This window comes from Lathamus discolor, chromosome 1 (assembly GCF_037157495.1).
Source record: "Lathamus discolor isolate bLatDis1 chromosome 1, bLatDis1.hap1, whole genome shotgun sequence".
Classification (NCBI taxonomy): Eukaryota; Metazoa; Chordata; class Aves; order Psittaciformes; family Psittacidae; genus Lathamus; species Lathamus discolor.
The window spans coordinates 126,248,777-126,269,021 of NC_088884.1; the positions used below are offsets into that span (position 1 = coordinate 126,248,777).

The window sequence follows — 20,245 nt, forward strand, 5'->3', positions numbered from 1 at the left end:
CCCAAGTCTATAACAACATAACAAACATTAATCCACTTCTCCGTGTAGTACACTTATCTCCTGACTTGCTATTTTCCAGCTATATGGTTATCCAGATTTTCAATATAGAGTGTAGGAGGGAAATAAGTATTATTTAAACCATCAAGACAGACTACTCAAATTATTTTTTTACAAGTTAAGTTGCAGCTCATATTTTATGATACTTGTGATTCAGTCATGAATCTGAAACCAGGTATGGTGTTCTTGAGTTTCTTCAAAGGATTGTTAATTTTATTGGAAAGATAAGGCTTTTCTTTCAAGTCCTTAGTATGTGACAGAGTCTTGCAACTGTTGAGCTTTGGAAAGAGACTGAAAGTGAATGCCATGCAGAATGAAGAGCTACAAGGTCCTTCAGAAAACCTTGCAATGCGTCTTCTTTGCCTAACTAGAATACAGGAATCTTTGTGACATCCTAGTTGCAAATATCTTACCCAGGTAAACTTCCCTAATGTTGCAGTACAGTGCAAAAAAATGCTTATAAAGGTGACATTGAAGGTAAATCCATTTCAGATAATTTTGATTATTTTACTATTGCTCTAATATTGAATTTGAAGAAAAGGCTAAATTAAGTGAAGTATAATACTTTATCTGCCTTCAAGTGATTCTGGTTGTATGCCTACTCATAGTTTTCTATTGAATGAAAAATAAAGGAAAAAGCTGTGAAAGTAATTTTGGTGGTATTTCTTTATTCTTTTATATATAATTTTAAATAAATTCTCTGTATCAGTGATAACTAAAAGTGCATAATTAAGTAGCTACTACATTTTTAGACAGAAACTCCACACTTAACTAAGCCCACATGTTCAGGTAGTCCTCTCCTAATCAATGTCAGAAGTGGGGGGAGAAGGGGAGGAGAGGCTGGGGAATGAAAAGCAAGATGGGTTTTGTAGTAATGGAAACAAGGTGAGGATAAATAATAGCAAGATTACTACTGAGAGATGCAGATGGTGCTGTGGAGGATCAGGCTGTGGGAAACAGAGAAGCAGCTCTGACATAAATTTTTCTGTATATTACTTTTATGTATACACAACCACAGTTGCATCACAGATTTTTTTTTACATGTAACCTCCAAGCTGTAAATACGAAAATAGGGTAAGGTAAAAAGTAAATCTGAAAGATAAGATTTAGCTTTCATCTAGCAGTGTATAGCTTTTCATTGCTATGGTAATGTAATCATCTCATTTAAAATGAACACTAGAACTAAACAGTAAAATGTGTATCAAAATTATGAGGACCACTTCCGCTCATAACAGTTACCAGAGCTGGTGTGAACACAGTTGACCCGCCAAGTGCCTCATGTCTTTTTTGTTCTTTCATCGTAACTATTTCTGATCAGCCTTTTAAGCTGACAGCTTTGTGGAGTCACATGTTTGCCAGACATTGAAGGCAGAGGCATTTCACAAGTGAATTACTTTGTCATTGGAATCAGTGCTACTATTCTCCTAATATTTGTATTTTTATCTTTTATCTTCACAGCTCTGAACTACTTGCATTCTTGAAAGCCTCTATGTTAATAAAGCAAAGCAGATCACATACACTTAGCAATGCAATATTATACTAAGAAGTACTTTATGATTTTGGAGTTTTTTTGTCTTGAATTAGCAATGCTGAATAGAAACTGCAGCTCTCAGAGGTGCTTGGAACTGGTGTTGTCTACAGATGTTGCCTTTCAAACACCTTGAAATTCAGCGTTTTGAATGCCAGGCTTTATCATTGCAGCAGGCTCATCTTACTACACCTCAGTCTTTGTACCCCCTTTGTTGAGGTATCTTCTGGCTTTCTTGGTCTTGTTTTGGTCCTGGTAGTCCTTTCAGACTCAATTCTGCAAAGAAATACACCATTTAAGGATAAAAAAAAAAAGAAAAAAAGGGCGTGCCCCTCTTGTTGCTCTGCTACTGGAATTTATCCAGTTCCCTATCATGAGCTCCTGAGTAAATAGACATTCAGAGTTAATGGCCATGCTGGTAAGAAATATATTATTCCAGGACTGAAGAGCTATTAAGTGCTGAAAGCTCTTGATTCTTCTGTTGCAGTTTCCCAGACAGAGAATGTCTGCTGTCAAGTTTCTGATACAAGAGTGGGTACTGTAATTTGCAGAGAGGGCTTTGAACATAAAGAGCCCTGATGTATCGAAGTCAAATTCATAACCTGAGACAAGGTATCTTGGAAACTCCCATTAAAATCATGCTTCTTTCTTTGAAAATACGAAATGAAGATTCTGGAACTCGGTTAAATTATTGCCATTGGCAAAGTAGTTCCTGTAATATTTTATGGTTTTAATTTTTTATTTTATGATTGCTATAGTGCCCAAGAGTTCCAGTCTTGAAGCATGTTTTTCTGTCATAGGCAGAACAAGGCTCCAAGAGCCACCTCTACCTTCTGTTCTATCATCTTCACTAAAAGTGCCAAAACCTTTGTAACACTGATGTTGTCCTATTTTCTTCATATTGTCTATTGTGATGAAATTTTTATACCAATTCTCGGTTGTTGATCAAGGCATTAATTACTGATTTTGAGTCATTTATTATTGCTGCAGAAAAAGTAATATAATGTAACACACTATATTGCTCGTAAGACCCTGCAAGTAATATTCTTAATGAAACTTGGTAATTATAATTATTATCATTGAAGTAAGCAAGCAGGGCTCTAATTATAATCCAAAAGCTATAATGTGTTATAAAAAGCCAACATTGTAAAACAGAAAATTTTTAAAGTTGAGCCTTACTTTGAAGGATCTAAATAATTGAGACCAGTAGTCTCTATGACAGGTTTGCAATTAAGGAAATGTTTGAAACCTGAGCTCCACAGAAAACCCATTCCAATATCCTTTTTCAGTGGGTTTATGGTGTCACTGTCTCAAGTTTTATTCAGTATATAATCCTTTAAAATTATTCAGTCTATTTTTTCCCCTCAGTTTGATATACTGAACCTTCTTGTATGCTAATGTTAATGAGAATTAAGTCTAAGAGTTTAAACCAGTGTTTTATCCACTATCTTGAAGAGGGCTGGAAAGACTAGAGCAGATACCTAATAAAAGAATTTATAATAAACTTCTAATACTAATACAAAGCAATTATTTCTTGTTATAGAAGTCTTGAAGCATTGGAGTCGGCAGTTCTTGTTTTCATTCCAGCAGATGTAACTTTTGAGACTAGTCTGAATTTTTAATATAAATTTTCACATAGAAATGTGAAAAACATCCTGATTATCATAAAATAACGCCTTGAGACTAAACAACTGCAATTTTTAAATCAAAAGGTTCTGGGATACAAAATGTAGAGATTCCGCAATACTTATGGAAAGGCATAATTTATTTTCATTACATAAAATCTGCTTAGATAGAAAGCTGTGGATCATTCAGGAGTGTGACAGTTGAGAAGTGTTTTCTCATGAGAGTACAGTGATGCTATCAGAGAAAGAAATAAAGCATCTGCAGAATTCTGATAAAGAAAATGGCATATCTTGATGATTTTAAGCCTGTGGAAAAAGCTTGTCTAATCTATCTCAACAGTCACTAAAGCAGCTGAACTTATTATTGAAAGGTTGACCTATCTGCCGTACAGACTATTCAGTCCTGTGTGTTTCAGGAATGGGTTTAAAAGGATCATGGATGTACTTTAGATCATATGCGTCAGCCTCAGCATCGCTGAGGTTTTGGTACAGTGATTATGACTGAAAGACCGAAAAAGCTCAAGTGTGATTTATCTCCTGTGAAATTCTGCAGTTACCTGTAAATTGCACTTTTTAAAAAATAGAGTCCTGACACTAACAAACTTGCTCACTATTTGTATTTCCTTAACCTGCAGTTCATATTACAACTGCTAATGGGTGTTATTAATACTAATGTATGTGCAAATAATAATAAGGAGGCCTATAGGGATGCTGGGGAGGGACTCTTCATCAGGGATTGTAGTGACAGGACAGGGGGTAACAGGTTAAAATTTAAACAGGGGAAGTTTAGATTGGATATAAGGAGGAAATTCTTTCCTGTGAGGTGGTGAGGCACTGGAATAGGTTGCCCAGGGAGGTTGTGAGTGCTCCATCCCTGGCAGTGTTCAAGGCCAGGTTGGACAAAGCCTTGTGTGGGATGGTTTAGTGTGAGGTGTCCCTGCCCATGGCAGGGGGTTTGGAACTAGATGATCTTGAGGTCCTTTCCAACCCTAACTATTCTATAAGTTATGTTACGTTATTAGATATAAGCCCATGGGAATTTAGTCAACCTCAGATATGCTTATGACACCCAAGTCTCATCTGGGGATCATATGAATGAAATTAAAACATTTTGAATGCCAAGTAGAATCCCCTTGACTATATATAGTTCAGTTTTGGGTGGGTTTTTTTCAGATTTCAACATAAGTAGTATGACTGCAGATCATCAGAACAGGGCTTAACAAAATTGGTTTTTAAAGGTAAAAATTGTTCATTTTCATGCCTCTGACTTCAAGTGGTTTTATTTTATGATTTTTTCTTTTTGCCCAAGCAATCTGGAATTTCTTTTGTATTGTTTTGGATAATGAACAGGGATGAAAGAGATAAATATTGACACATCTGATCACCCTGTCTGCATGCACAGTCATCTGTGTTTTCACACCATGTGAGCTGGAATATTCTTAATGATGATGTCAGCAGCAGGGATAACAGCTTCTAGGTCAATGACAGAAAAATCTCAATTGGAAGTAACATTTCCGTAAGTTCTCTCCTCTCTGTACTCTCAGCATGTGTAGGGCATATTCTTTTCTCTTTTACCCTTGCTTTCTAGGACATCCACTGCACTTGGACTCCACTCTGATACCTGATCTGCTCATTACTCTTATCACTGTATTACAGGTGTGAATAATGCTTGTGAGCAGGTGGAGAATTGCTGAATGTGTCCCCTTTCTATCCCACAGTTAGTTGCTATATCCTGGTGTGGCTGAGAGCTAGACAGACACTCGGTTCTGAGCCCTTAGTGTGTACAATGAATTGCATTCTGCTGTGTGAGTTTCATTTGCCTTTTCTGCAACACGCAGAAGATGTTTATGAGTATTCTTAATAGTACCATACTTATAATAAACATTTGCTGTGCTTTATTTAGACTGTATCAAATGAAACTTAAAAATCTATGACATGACGAAGAGATAAAATAATTAGCCCATATGTTTAAATAAAAGCACATACATGGAAATTAAACATGGACATGTAGTACAGACTGGTAGTGCAATTTATATGGATTATAGTTTAATATGTTTTAATATAGTTTAATGTTTAATATGTTTAAAATAGTTTAATATGGATTATGAATGCTTGCTGTCACAGAAATACACATTCTTATCAATATTCATACTTTATTATCTTAAAAAGGTCATATGATTGTCACAATGTGTAAGGTTTTTAACAACACAAGAATGCTTTTGTGCTTCAGTTCAAAACACGATGTTGCATCATCTATTTTAGGAGAACTAGAACATGTATTTTGTAGTTCCATAAACATTGATCATGTGTTGATTTTTGTTAGCTTACAATTTAATATACACCCCTGTAACAAAATCTACTGTGATTCAATGCTTTACTCTATAAAAAGTAACATCATAAAGTCAGATATAACTTGAAAAATATTTATTATATGCTCTATATATGACATACGTGTATTCGATAGCTGTGTAATATATATATACAACAATTTGTTACATTAGGGTAATGTAGGTCTGTTACATGATTACTAAAATTTTTAAAAATACCAAATGTTTTAAGAAAAACATACATTAGTCATGTCAAATAAAGCTTTTGACCTTAACCGTCATGCTTCAGTGCATATCCTCTGAAATCTGCTCTTTGTCTTTATATATTGCCAAATCCTGTGCAAGATAGAGCACAAGATTAGTTGTCCTGACACCTGCACAGGGAACTTGTGCTGCTATGAGCTCAGTAGTGTTCAAGACAATTTGGAGGAAGACCAGGTAGAGAGGATGAGATCTGCTAATTAGGGTTGTCACAGCCCAAAGTGGGTTAAAGCAGCTAAGCTATTTACACAGCTCCTGTTTAAAAGCTGCAAACCTAATTCCATATTCCTTACTCACTTGCTTGGCACATCCAGAAAGTAAATGTAACTCTTCTGACTCTAGTTTAATTTAAACAGAAAGAGTGTATTTAACATTGCGATTTGAGGTACTGTTGCTCAATTCTAACTAAAAAACCCTTACTCTTACAATATCAAGCCCTGACTTGAGGAGGAGCAAAAGTGATAAAAATCAAACTTTGACCAGAGCTCCAGAGGGTATGTGAGTGAAGCAGCAACAATATCTGGCAATTTGAAATTCATCATTAAAAACATGTCCACACATGCTACAGCCTGGCCTACGACCATATGATCACGTGTGTGTTGGTCTGAAGTGTTCTGAAATCCTCAGCCTAAGGAGAGAAGCATTAGTTGTTTCTGTTCTGGGTTTCTGGTCCCTCTTGTAGTCTTGGGACCCTGGTCTAACATCCCTTCTTTAAACAAGCTGACTGCAGCGTTTCAACTCTGAAGTCAGTGTCTTAAGTCTCCCACTTTTCTATCCCATGCTCACTTGTGTATACCTTCCCCCAGCACCTGATGATACTCAGGCATCATCTTTAATCCATTTGTAGATATGCTATATAGCAAACAGTGTAGGCACAGCAGGAGACCTTTATAGCAATAGCCAATTTTAAGAGCACTTGGAGAAAGATATTTTAAAAATACCCTTACAGTTCAAGCTGAGTGTTTGGATTGGGCAGAGAGGGCACCTTGACCTTTATTCTTCAGTATATGATACCGATCCAGGACATATGGTGTCAGTAAAATGTCGTCTTCCTTTGAAAGGAATCTTTTATTTCCACAAGTTGAGCTGAGTAATTCAACTTGCTTTCCTTAGTCCCACTCATCCCATCTGTGCAAAGAAAATGTACTGCTCCAGGGAACAGATGGAGTCAGTGTCTGTACTTTGTTGTGCTGTGGGCTCCCCATTCTGGACTAGTCATGTTTCGTCAGTAGAGTACTTTTCTGCAGTACAGTATAGCCAGTGCTATTTTGTGAATTTACTAGATACTCAGCACGTAACAAAAACCAGAGTACAGAGTGCCACGCAACCAGGATCCAGTTTGCTCCACTAGAATTTCTGTTTCTGGGTGGATTTGAATTTTAATAATATCTCCCTAAATGCTGTATATGCTGATGTGTGTGCTTATAATTTTCTTGGTTTGCTTTTTTATTATATATCTGCTCTGGAAAAAAAAAAAAGTCAACAAACCCTTCTAAACGTTAAAAATGCACCTCGTAATTTTACTTTTAAAATGGTTGTAGTCCTGTGGCTGAGCACTAGATCAAGTCATACAGGGGTGTTCACAGAGCCAGGGAAACCCAAGAAAGAGCCAAGAGCTCCACCAGAAGCCAGCAGCTCAAGAAAGAGAGAGAGAGGCTGACATAGCTTGGACATTGCCAGGAGCAACCATGGGAGATCTGAATGGCCCCTGGGAGCTTGAGCAATCAGGGCATGGTGTGAGAAGGCAAGCAAGGAGGGCTCTGCATGCTGCTTGTAGGCCCACAGCCCAGGGAAGTGCTCCAGGTCTCTGCATAATGGTGCGCACTCTCTGCAGAGTTAAAACCAGCATTTCTACACAGAAAGCCCCTGAGCTGACGCATCCACCCAGATGGAACTGGTAAAGAAGGAGAATTCAGTAAAGGCAGTAGGTTGCAATGAATGCCCAGACCTTCTGGAGAAAACATAGGTACCTGCATTATTATGATCTGATGATCTGTTACATCGGGTGGCTGAGTTGCAGGAAACAGTGTTGGAGAAGTCAAAACAGAGATAGGTAGGTGGTTTCAGAACCATGCTTCTGTACACTTGCATACAAACTCAAGAGGATGGGACCAGACTCTTTCCAGTGGTGTCCAGCAATAAGAGAAGGGACAATGTTCACAAACTGAAACACAGGAAGTTCCATCAGAATATGAGGAAGAACTTTATGTTGAGGGTGACAGAACACTGGAGCAGGCTGCCCAGAGAGGTTCTGGAGTCTCCTCTGGAGATATTCAAAACCTGCCCAGATGCGTTCCTGTGCAATGTGCTCTAGGTGAACCTGCTTTAGAAGAGGGTTTGGACTAGATGATGTCCAGAGGCCATTTTGACCCCAACCATTCAGTGTGATTCTGTGCAGTCCCAGAAAGTACAGTGTTCACCATGCAGAAATTAGTTTCAAGAGAAATTTATGATCAAAAGAATACTTTTCAGCCTGTTAAACAGGGATAAATTTAAAAGTTGTAGAAGCAAATGCATAAGGATAGCGTATAGACACTATTACAGAGATAACATCGTTCATCCCTTGGGTGAAGTCAAAGTTTCTGCAAGAGTTTGCTATAAGACTTGATTGAAATTTGCTACTTAGAGCAGCCACAAAGGAAACATGAAAAAAAACACAACCAAACTTTCAAGTGTTTAATAATTCTCTCTACTTTCTGATAATAAGCATGCAAGCTATAGTAGTTATCAATACATAATAAACAATGTAACTACAGGTTTTATTTCTATGTCTGCAAAGACTGTTTTATAGATTTATTTTTTTTCTCAGAATCCTACCTAAATAATATTGCCATGTCTCTTATGTGTATTTATTGTGCCCGAATTGAAATGTACCAACTGATGATTCAAACCTTGTGAATTAAACACAGTAATGAAAATCTGTGCTGCTCAGCACTCTACAACACACTACAAGTAATGTCTGTAGTCTTTTCAGCAGGTATTTTGAAGATTTTGTTACTGAGATTAAAAATGAAAGTTAGGAGTGTTACAGCTAACATATTTATGAATTTTTGTCAAGAAGTCAGTTAACTGTTTTGCAGGTATGAAAGAGTTTGCTAATATTTTTTCATGGCTTTTAAATGGAAATGTCAGAAATTGTATTGTGCAGTGTGACAGCTGGTATTTGACTGTGTTTGCATTCATGCTCCATCCAAGCAGTGCTTTTCTTCTATGCTATAACCCAAAATTTTAACTCTGCCAGGAATGTTAGCCAGCTATCACAGAGTGGCCAGCATCTGCACTATGCAGCTCCTGATCTCTAAAACAGGATTTCTCAATGAACAGCACCTGATGGGAATTGGTGCTCAGTATATGATCACTGCAGAAATATGTATGGGCTAGGTGGCAAGGGGCAAAAGCATGACAGAGAGTCTTCTAACAGTTCTCAGTTAGGAAGAGCACATTCCCTTGCTCAAAATTACTCCCAAACACTTTTAAATGTACTAGTGCAGATACAGCCTACTGCCTTTAATATGCTACAATCTGCCCTGTCAGAGTATTCCCTTTCTTAAATTAATGAATTACATCAGTTGTTAGAGCTTTCATGTACTGCCTTGTTTTGTAATATCTCAGTTATCTAGACCTTTTTGGTAGATGACAGGGATTTCTTCACTACTGATTTGACTTTCAGTGCAAGCAATTTTTCTTCATGACTTTACCTTCCCTTGCTGGTTTTATTTTACCTTATGTTCTCTTTTTATGACTTAGATATGTTTTGGTAAGTATATTCTGTGATGTGTAGTCTTCCTTTTCCTTTTTATTAGATAGTATTGCATGGCTGTAGCCTCGTATTTTCCACAAGGAGTTGATGCTGTTTATGGCATTTGTTTTCAGGTACGTTAATTTAATCGAGCACATTATAGCCTTAGCGGTATGTTGTTTTTCTTGTAAATGGTTCGTGTTGGGTCCAGAAATTAGCTGGCTGTGTGGTTTTACCAGAGGCACTTTGAGGAAGGCTCTAGGTGACCATAAACTCAAGTTCATCATAAGCCACAGAAAACTGACCTCCATCTGTTCTTGCCCAGATTTAGTTCACCCCAGGCTTAGCGTATTTCTTAGGTAACATTTCACAAGAGCTTGAACAGATGGTCTACTATGGATGGTGCTGGGTTTTGGGGTTTTGTATTGCAGATCACCATGTGGATGGATGGCTCTCAGGCTTCAATCACAACTTGCTAGAGAAAATTTTTCAGTTGTGGTCTTTTCTTAGCTTCCAGCTCAAAAGGGTGATCCTGTAGTGGTGATGTGGCTGTAGCTGATTTTTTAGATGACCTGCTGTTCTTATTTCACATTATGTAATGATTAATTAATTCAATCATTATTATGCTAAGTATTAATTTGCATTATATAACGACACACATTATCCACAACAATATAAATACATATCTCCAGCTTTCTGGTGAGTTATGTATTTTTTTTTTTAGATATTTAAAACTGGTTTTCATGCCTTTCGAACTTTGGAAAATGAGGAATATTTTCAGTGTAGGATTGGTATCTGGGTTGCATCAAAAGAAGCGTGACCAGCAGGTCACAGGAAGTGATGCTGCCCATCTGCTCTCATGAAACCTCACTTGGGCGATTGTGTGCAGTTCTGGTGTCCTCAACATAAGAAGCACATGGAACTGTTGGAGCAAGTCTAGAGGAGGGCCACAAGGATGATCAGGGGACTGGAGCACCTCCCGTATGAAGACAGGCTGAGAAAGTTGGGGCTGTTTAGCCTGGAGCAGAGAAGGCTGCTTGGAGACCTCATAGCAGCCTTCCAGTATCTGAAGAGGGCCTACCAGGATGCTAGAGGGGGACTCTTTATTAGGGACTGTAGCAACAGGACAAGGCGTAATGGGTACAAACTTAAACAGGGGCGATTTAGGTTGGATATAAGGAAGAAGTTCTTTACTGTGAGAGTGGTGAGGCATTGGAGCAGGCTGGCCAAGGAAGTTGTGAATGCTCCATCCCTGGTGGTGTTCAAGGCCAGGCTGGACAAAGCCTTGGGCAGCATGATCTAGGGTGAGGCGTCCCTGCCCATGGCAGGGGTGTTGGAACTGGATGATCTTAAGGACTTTTCCAGCCATAACCATTCTAGGATTCTATGATCTAAATTCTGGTTTGATAATCACAGTTTTTTCAGATAATATTAATTCATTGTCAGAAAGAAAAAAGGTATATATATAAAACAAATTCCAGTAAAAGTCTTTTTAAAGATTTTTCTGCACTGGGTTTTCCATTTCCACATGTGTATTAGCTACAGGCACCTACCTGGTGATTAGTGAAGCACTGATTCAAAGGACGATCCCACTAAAGAGATGTAGAAATGTTAACGTATGAAAGGGAAGTTACAGCCAGTTGATGCAGAAATTGAATGAGTCTTGAGTTGAATGAATTGCTTTCATTGAATTGCTTGTTGAATGATTTGCTTAAGTTTTGCTTGCTACAGATATCAATAATAGATATCGATAATAGATATTGATTAGAGATTAAACGGTGATATTTTTCCTCTTGGAAGAGACTGTTAACAGTACCTGGAGGGGTTTTCCCCGTCTCTGGTATGAGAAGGACTAGGTTATAACTTCTTTTGAAGCTCTTATTTCTTATTCAGGTCAGCTTAAGAAGAACTATTCTTACTCATAGTGAGAACTGTATGTTGAACTGAAATTGGGTGGCAGAAACATTGAAAGGAACTGTTCATAAAAGATTTATGTATAGTGCTAAATACAGACAATCTGACATGGAAGAATACCTGAACGTAGGTGAATGACAAGTACTGACTTACACTGGTATTGAATCAGTACTGAATGATAGTGAATACAGAGTAGCTGATGAAAAAACAGTGGGTGCATGTCTGGTGCATGTTTGCATGCAGGGAGGTGTGATGGAGTCAGTTCTCCAAGTCAGGACGTATCATGGGAGAGATGTTGCAATACTCAAGAGATAGATATACTTTCTGTAGGATTTGTATGTACAGTATTGGCTTGATACAGGTAATTACTGAAATAAAGACCTGACAATGTGCCATATCATGAACATATTCTTCAGGAAGGGCAGAAGGACATGAGGCAATGTGATATTGCAATTTGGTGTCACAAGCTGTGTTATCAGTGCTGTGCCTGTGTGAGTGAAATAAAGAGGTGCTGGGGGGCAGAAATGTGTGGGTCCAGTTGTATAAAACCCAACAAGTATGCTTAATGAACAAGGGTATGTATGAAAAAATTTGTATCTTAAAAATTTTGCAGACCAATTACAAGAAAAATCAGGGAGCTAAAGAGTTACTTGTGATTTAAGGATAGTGTCTGATATCTTGTTTGAAGACAAACTGAAAACTAGGTTTTGCTGCTGAGCACAGTAGTCTTGTGATCACTAGGGATGTGAGACACTGTCATAGTGAAGGATCTATAGTAAAGCTTTAATTACAGCTGTTCTTGGTACTGTTGCTGAAAATGTGTCCATGGGAAAAACTTAATAAAATTTGTTTGCACTTTGAAATTCCATTAAAAAACAAAAAAGATATCTTTTATTCACTAGTTTTGCAGTTAGCATGAGCGCAGTATGGGTGTTCAATTCAGTAACAAAACCATATCCTTTTGTTTTACTTCTGTTAACATTGTTCATACTGAGCCCAGCTTTGAGCGTAACTCCTTCACCCTCACTGGATTTGATAATTCCCCTGCAAATAGAGGGTTAACGGGCTTCACTTGTTTAAACTCAGGGATGTACTTGACTATGGAAAGGTGTTTCTGGGGGTTCAGATTTTGCTGTTTAGAAAAATGACTTGGAGTAGAAAACTCTCAGGGGTTTGCTTCGTTTAGGGTTTGTGGTGACCTGATCAGCTTTAGGTGAATGACAGGATTCTTCAAATGGCTTTATCCAAGATCTAATGGTACAGATATTGATATCTCTCTTGTGAAGTCTCATGTATTGGTTACTGCTAATGTGGTGACAGATGCTGTAATATAGTAAAAGCAGCTTAAAGTATACCTATCTACAGTTCGAAGATAATTTACAAATTACTGTTGAGCTGTTAATATTTCATTTATGGTATGTGTGCAAAGCCATTTTATATCAGAGTGATAATATGATATTTAGAAGTGAAAATATTCCAGTTAAATGGATGCTATGTATTCAGAATATGATATGCTAGCCATCATATGCACCATAATAACTCTGATTTTACAGAAATTAATTTTTAAATACAGCCTGGATACACAATTGGCTGAAGGTACACAATTGTAATTTCTATATAAAGTTAGAAAGATCTATGACTTTTGGTTTTGGGTTTTACCTATAGAACACCTGGTATAGAATTTCCCCTCACTATACTTCTGTCAGATGTACTAAACTATGCCTCCAAATACTGAATGTCTCCCAGGTAGGTTTTCATTTTGTAACAATAATTTTTTCTCTTCAAGGGTGGAGAAAAGGAATATCTGCTTATATACCTGTGGGGAGGTGTTGTGTGTATGAATAAAATGGTAGAGGTAGAAAAGTCAATTACAAGTATATGAAAATAAGCTGTCACTTGGTTGGCCTATGATCTTTTGCTTTCCTACTCATCCTTATATATTTCTTTCCTTGTATTTTGTGTATGCTGGCATGCAAATAGTGCATATTACCTTATTATCTTTATGTGTAGTCACTGTGTGCTTGGGTTTTTGAATTATTATGTTAAAACTTGTAGGCGTGGAAGTCTCCAGGACTGGAGACATGAGAGAAAAAAAGGGATATCAGGATGCAGCTATTACTATGATTTTGTTTGTGCGTATGAATTCTTCATTTTAAGGTTTGTTAGCCTCCTCTACATGTTGTTCACAAGTCACTCAAGATATGTCTGTAGGCTCTCAGTTCAAGCATTACTTTGTTAGGAATACATACATGAATAGGTTTCATGCATTTAATTACTTTCCATTTCTTTGTGTTTTGCATGAAAATTCTGCTTGTGGAAATGTGTATATGTTTCTTAATAGCCCTTTTGAAAGCAGGTTTGCTTGAGTCTCTCTGTTGTATGTTCTGGTTTTGTGGTAGTTCTGTGGGTTTGACCTTTATTAGCTTCCCTTGTGAACTTTCTTTCTCTGTATATGAGCTAAGTGATAGCTCTCTGATGTTTCACTTTAATGTCTTTGTACCTGAGACCTCATTAATGTTTAATATTCATGGATAAAAAGGGAAATTTAATGTCACCATGGAATCTAATATATATATATTAAACTGACAATTTAATGTGTTTCCTTTTTGACTCTTCCCCAGACCCAAGACATTTTAAAGTTCAGGCTTTTTGGGTATGGAAATATCCAGCTAAGAGAAAAAGGGGACTAATAATATTAATCCCTGTAATTGTAACAGTCATCAGGAAAAAGTCAGTTTTGAAAGAACAGCTACTTCATGGTCCTAGCTGAGATAATGTATTTTTTTCTCTGTGTCTACATGATAGTAATGGTCCTGGTTGTAGAGAGAATTGGCCTTTAAGGGAGCCCTAGAGTTTGCCTTAGAGCCAGTGAAGCGTAGCTGTATATCAGATCTGCTGGGGAATATAAGGATACTGAGTTCAGCCAAGGTAGCACAGAGGGAATAAGAGTGTTTTATGTTTATGCATAGAGACTTCGTAAAGGCAGAACAGAGACTCTCCTAAGTTCTCAGCCAGAAGGCCTGGTGAGAGCTAGCCTGTAGGAAGATGTGAGCCTGCTGTGATGAAAGCCTCTGCAAGGGCTGGGGTTAACAGGTACTGCAGCTGTGACCCAGCAGGAGTCTGGCAGGACGGGCTGCTGTCTTGAGTTTACTAGAAAACCTGCTCTCAGAGGAGGGGGTTACGGAAGTGGTCTGTAAGACCATGCTCTAGCACCTTTTCCGGGGGGAGGCTGTGGGAATTGCATTACCATTTCTCTGCCTGCCACGGTTTCTTTGCAGAACTTACTTGGCTATTCAGCGCAGTCTTTTTGTGAATTCTACAGTGCAATGCCACAGCAGGGTCTCAAGTACAAGATGCTCAGATATAGTAAGTAACATTAACATTCTCAGACTTAAATGCTGATATCAGTAGCCTATGAAAATTAGGCTGCTTGTATTAACATAAAGTAAACACAGATTTAAATACCTAGCTCTGGACATGGGTTCTAGTTCTTAGAATACTAAATGGCATTTTCAATTAGCTCAACTAATGAACACACACTAGAGAAGAATTATTGTCTTGCATTTTAAAGACTTTTACAAAATCTATAAAAGGTATGTAGCAAAGGTGGGTGGATATAGATTCTTTTCCTGAAAGAACTGTGGTAATTAATTTTAATGTCAGTCTTGAGCTTTGTTTTTTTTTTTTTTTTTATTTTAAATAAGGATTTTATTTTAATAACTTTCCACATAGCTCCAGACCTATCAATTTGGTGTCTATATACTACATGGGAGAAAAAAGTCTGAGAAAAAATGAAGGTCAAATCCTTGAAGCTACTTTTGAGTTACAGTAGCTTACGCTGTTCAATAATGTGTAACCTTCAATTCCTACCAAAAGACTGGGAGACAAGGAATTAGAAATTAAAACTCTGTGTATCAATCGAAGCTGTTCACTTTACTTTAATATGCTGTTCACATTCAGGCTGTTGATAAAAATAGATTTAACTAATCACAGTACTCTGTTAGTGAAATATAGTGTGATTGGTTTTATAATTGAAAACTATTGGCATAAAATGGAAAGGTCAGCTTAAATGGCATTAGGCAGAGAAGATCACCTGTTTGTCCAATTTCAAGGTTTTTCGTTCAGAGGAAAGAAATAAGGTCATTGGCAGAATTTGAAATATTTCATTAAAACCTCTCATAAGTCTTCCATCCTTCCACTCCTTTTGCTATTTTCCCACCTGGGGAAGAGTTTCTGTGCATACCTGAATTCTTTAAATATGCTCTCACTGCCAGGGGAAAAATCAGCATTCATTCACCCGCACAAGCAGAAGTACAAAACCTGGTAGATCATCATTCCTAGTAGTTTAGTAATTTTAAGTGTAAGAATCTCATTGATTAGTAGCTTTTCAGGTTTGTGGTGTAATTTATTCTTCACTGCCTTAATTATGCATAAACATTTCAGTCACTTGTCCACTTTAAGAGAATTCACTGCTGCTTCTTAAATTAGGATGAGGCTGGGTTGAAAGTATGAAGTATATGAATGCACAACATGGGTATGTTATTACATTGTCAGAGAGGGAAAAACATATTGCAATAAATAATTTTTCTTATTTTCAGGAAATGGTCTCCTTGAGGTACTTAGCTCTTTGTCCAGTTAGTATTAATGTTTCTTGTTGGTTTGTTTGGGTTTTTTTTAATAAGCAATTTGTACTTGCTATTCTTAGTCTTATCCAATTACTAACAAAGCAATACTGTTCTCTTTAAAGTTTCATATACTCACAGGGTCAGCAACAAGAGCTGAGAAGAAACTGAAAAACTAAGAGCATTTAGTCTAGAGGAGAGAATAATTTTCATGTCCATGAAATGTAGCTGCTGGAAAGGAAATATGTTATTCCTTACCCTGGTAAAAAGAACAAAGAAATAAAAGGCTTAAATTACAGCAAGTAATGCAGGTTAGATGAAAGGGGAAGTTTTCTAATTGCAAGGATAATGAAGTATCGAAGTAGATTGCCTTGAGAGATTGTGCAATCTCTGCTATTGGAGGTGGGCAAGTGCAGATTAGGTAGATACTTCAGGGAAGTAATTTAGGCATACCCAGTCCTGATTTGAGTTGGGGCAAGATAATGTTTCATAAGACATTCCAGATATATTTTCATGATTCTGAGACTGATTGTTGAATTTCACACAATAAAACATGGCTTAAAACTTTCTGTAGTATTAAATTTATTTCTGGTGTTTCAACAAAAATGAGCATGACAGGGCAGCAACAGGAGCTACCTTAATATCTTAATATTAAGATTAGTCAGAACTCCTTCAGTATTAATTAACCTGTTCTTGCAATTAAATGGATTCAGGAGAGCATATTCTTCTCTATTTTTGTATGTTAAGACATTCATTGTGTGGTGGTGTTCTGTTGGTAGAAAGCAAGATTGAAAACCTTTCTTACATGAAAGGAGTATACTAAACAATGTTATTTCTTTTGTCAAATCTCCCTCAGTTTATTTTTAGAGATTCACCTATGAAAGGGTGTTTGTGTGGAATAGCTTGACTTAACCACACTCAGAAGAAAGGAAAGAAATTATTGTGGGAATATGAGACTGAGAAGGGAACGAGCGTGGAGTTAAGTCACATTCAGAAAGCATAATGAGACAAAAAAAAATCAAGGACCTTGGAAGAGGCCTTCTTGTCAGCTTCATATTTTCTTAAGAATGGTGGACAAGAATATAAACCTGTCAGTTACATTTGATTGGCTTTCTTTCTACAGCAGTCTGTGAAGTTTGTTTGAAAGTCTCCTAGGGAATGGGTATTACTATTGAATGCCCACATAAGGAAAGAATTGTTTGAGAGATTGAGTAATGATACATACACTGCAGTATCAAAAGCCTCCTGATAAGGGTTGGCACTTGCATTTGGGCAGATTACTTTGGTTCAGGGTCTTCTTTAAAGTGCAAGGTAATAATTCTTCAGCAATGTGGGTTTATTACTTTAGTTAATTAAACAATGTTTTCTTTAATCCAATGTAATCTAACCTGCAAATTCAAAAATTGGGTATTAGTGATGCTTTTAATTGGTGTGGTTTAATACCAGTTCTTGAACTGATGGATGTTTTTGCAGGAAAGTGACTTCTAATAATAACAGCATTACATTCACGGTGGGTTTTGGTTTTTTTTTTTTTTTTTTGCTTAAAGGATTGCCTTTTAATATAGATATTCTGGGGTATTTGTAAACAGGCTAGGACTGTGGGGTGCTCAGTAAGATGGTAAAGTGTTTTCCACCTCCATATTGGTATTGCCAAAAACTTGAGTATTCTGCAAATCAGTGCATTTGGAACATGAATTCTGTTGTGGCATTGATCAGCAAACAACTTCAGAAATACTCTTTAAACAAATCAGTATTTTCCTTCTGCTGTTTGTAAAAATGTTAAGTTACTGTATTTCACGTGTATGTGGAGGCTGTTTCATAGTGTGGTTATTTATCTGTAGAGATTAGAATTTAAAGCTCATTAAAGCCATCATTAAAAAATCTATTACTTTTCTACTGTATCAATTAAAAAATCTATTAATAAATGGCTCTTAGCTTTTACAAATACTCTAAGAGGCCAAATGAAGTTTTACCTTCTACTGCAGTCAAAAATATAGAATACGCTCTCATTGGTACAGAAACTATTTTTTCGTAGCAATTTTTCATATTTAGAGCTAAAACACGTAGAAAGTTTGGCTAAAGTCAGTTTCTGTGTCTGCCTTTCCTCTTACAATGTTTCTTGAGTTTCTTTTCACCAAGCTGGAAGTAAGACAAATAAAAATAAAACATAAAGAAAAGATTGGTTTAGGTGTTTTAGTTATTGAGCAAATGTCATCAGTTTACACAAGCAGGAAGAAAGAGATGGCAGTTGCTTACTCTGAGGAATCTTTTTGTTACCCCTTCAGACTAGACCCTACCTCCTCTCCTACAGTCAGTTGAAATTGTGACATTTAGGAAGCCAAGGTTCACTGCCAGACTTCGTAGGTCACCATGGTGTTTCATGGTATTTCAGGTCAACAAGTCCCAGTTCCTCTGGAATTTTATCCCCTATCTGTGGAACTAGTATTACTCTTCTCCTCCTCCAAAGAGATTGGCACATCTGTCTTTTGGTGAGAAGCTGAGGGAGATGGGCCTGTTTAGCCTTAAAAATACAAGGTGTTTATAGCCATCATACCAGTGGATACCAGTGGTCTGTGGGGAGTAAAGAAGACAGAGCCAGATCTTTCTAGTAGTGCTAAGGGAAATAGCAAAAGGCAATGGGCATTGGCTGGAATACAGAAAAATACGTTTGGACATACTGTGATGTGCCCAGGATAGAAACTTGGTGTTATTCTGTCCTACTCCGCTGTATTCTTTTGGGGATTGCATGTGTTACCTGAGTCATTCTTAAAAGTCAGGAAATACAAATGTCAACTTTCTGGTTACTTCTCTTTTATAGTAATTAGAGATGCCAACATGTAACTCATTGTTCATATGACAAACTAACTGAAATTGCACTGGTTCTTTCACTGTGGTGATAATGGATGTTGTGGAAATGTGTGATGTTAAAAGAAATGAGAAATAATTTTTTGAGGATAGTTTCAAAATACATCAGAGTTGCAAAGCACAGAACTTCCCTTGGGGTATCACCTGATATAGTCAACATAGTAGGTGTCTGTGAATCCTTTTCCTCATAACTTGTAAAATATGTATGTTTAAAATTCTGCATCCTGAATGCATACTACAAGCTCTTAACCTATGAATGATGGATGCAAGGCAGTATCTGAGTTAAAGAAGCTGTTAGTCTTCTCGTACCAATGTATATTAGTACACAGCTGTAATCTTCCATAATTTGACATGATAAATCACAACTTCTCAGCATGCAAATGCATCCTTAGAGAGTTTATGTTCATCCAGTACTCCAGCACTCATACACTGGGTCAATAGGAAATTGCAATGTTTTTAAAACTCATATTTTAACTTAGGGTTTTTTTTTTCTGTGGATTTGTGACTTTAACAATATAATTGTAGTGGAGCAATAACAGCTTTTGTACCTGTCTATTAAAATCTTGGTAATTAAATGCTTTGGGAGCTTGGCATTTTCTAAATAACATTATTAAAAGCTTTAATTTGGAATTGATGACACAATGCTACTGGGTTGCCCATGATATTCTAGAAACTAAAAGCACAGAAAGTCTGATGTGTTTCAAATATGAAATAACCTTGAGACATTCAGATGTCGCAGACTAAATCAAGTGCTGCCCTTTTTTTGATGTGCTGGGCTAATTATTTCTACTAATGTAAATGTCAGAGCAATGAACACTTATTTGCTCTGGCATAACAAATAAATGGCACAAGAAATCTGAGCATATGCAGAAATTCATCATGTCCCCAACTCTCTATTATATTGCTTCAAGCCAAGGGTTTAGAAAACAATTCAGGTTTGTATTTTTAAAAATGTTCTAAAGTTGCTTAAAAATATAATTAAATTTAATTTTTTTTTTTATTCTTTTAGAAAGATTCTGAGCATTAGAGCCTTTACCACCTTCTCTTGATAGCAGGTAATAGTTCCCTTTATTTTACCAAACAACCTTTGCTTCATCTTCCTTGTTTTCCAACCTAATAAGGATATTCAGATCTACAGCAGTTATTTCTTTAAACTATATGGGAGGGTGGCACTGTAGGATGAGGTCCCCCAAACATCGCTCTGATGGCCAGCAGTTTTGGCAGGCAGTGGCTAGCAAGCAGCGGTGTAGGACAGACTGAATGGCAGTGAGAGGTAGGTGCCCTGGTGGCCAGGGCAGCCACTGTCC

The 20,245-nt window shown here is 37.1% G+C and overlaps 1 protein-coding gene across 3 annotated transcripts in view; it reads left to right on the forward strand.

Annotated features, from left to right (window-relative positions):
• GALNTL6 (polypeptide N-acetylgalactosaminyltransferase like 6) overlaps positions 1 to 20,245 on the forward strand; it is a 463,438-nt gene that overhangs the window by 135,959 nt on the left and 307,234 nt on the right. The window contains exon 2 of one of the 3 annotated variants that reach the window (XM_065665244.1): positions 19,948 to 19,993. The exons of the other annotated variants lie outside the window; for them this stretch is intronic. The gene's annotated coding sequence lies outside the window, so the exon portion shown is untranslated. The remainder of the gene's footprint in view (positions 1 to 19,947; positions 19,994 to 20,245) is intronic. 3 annotated transcript variants of the gene reach the window in all.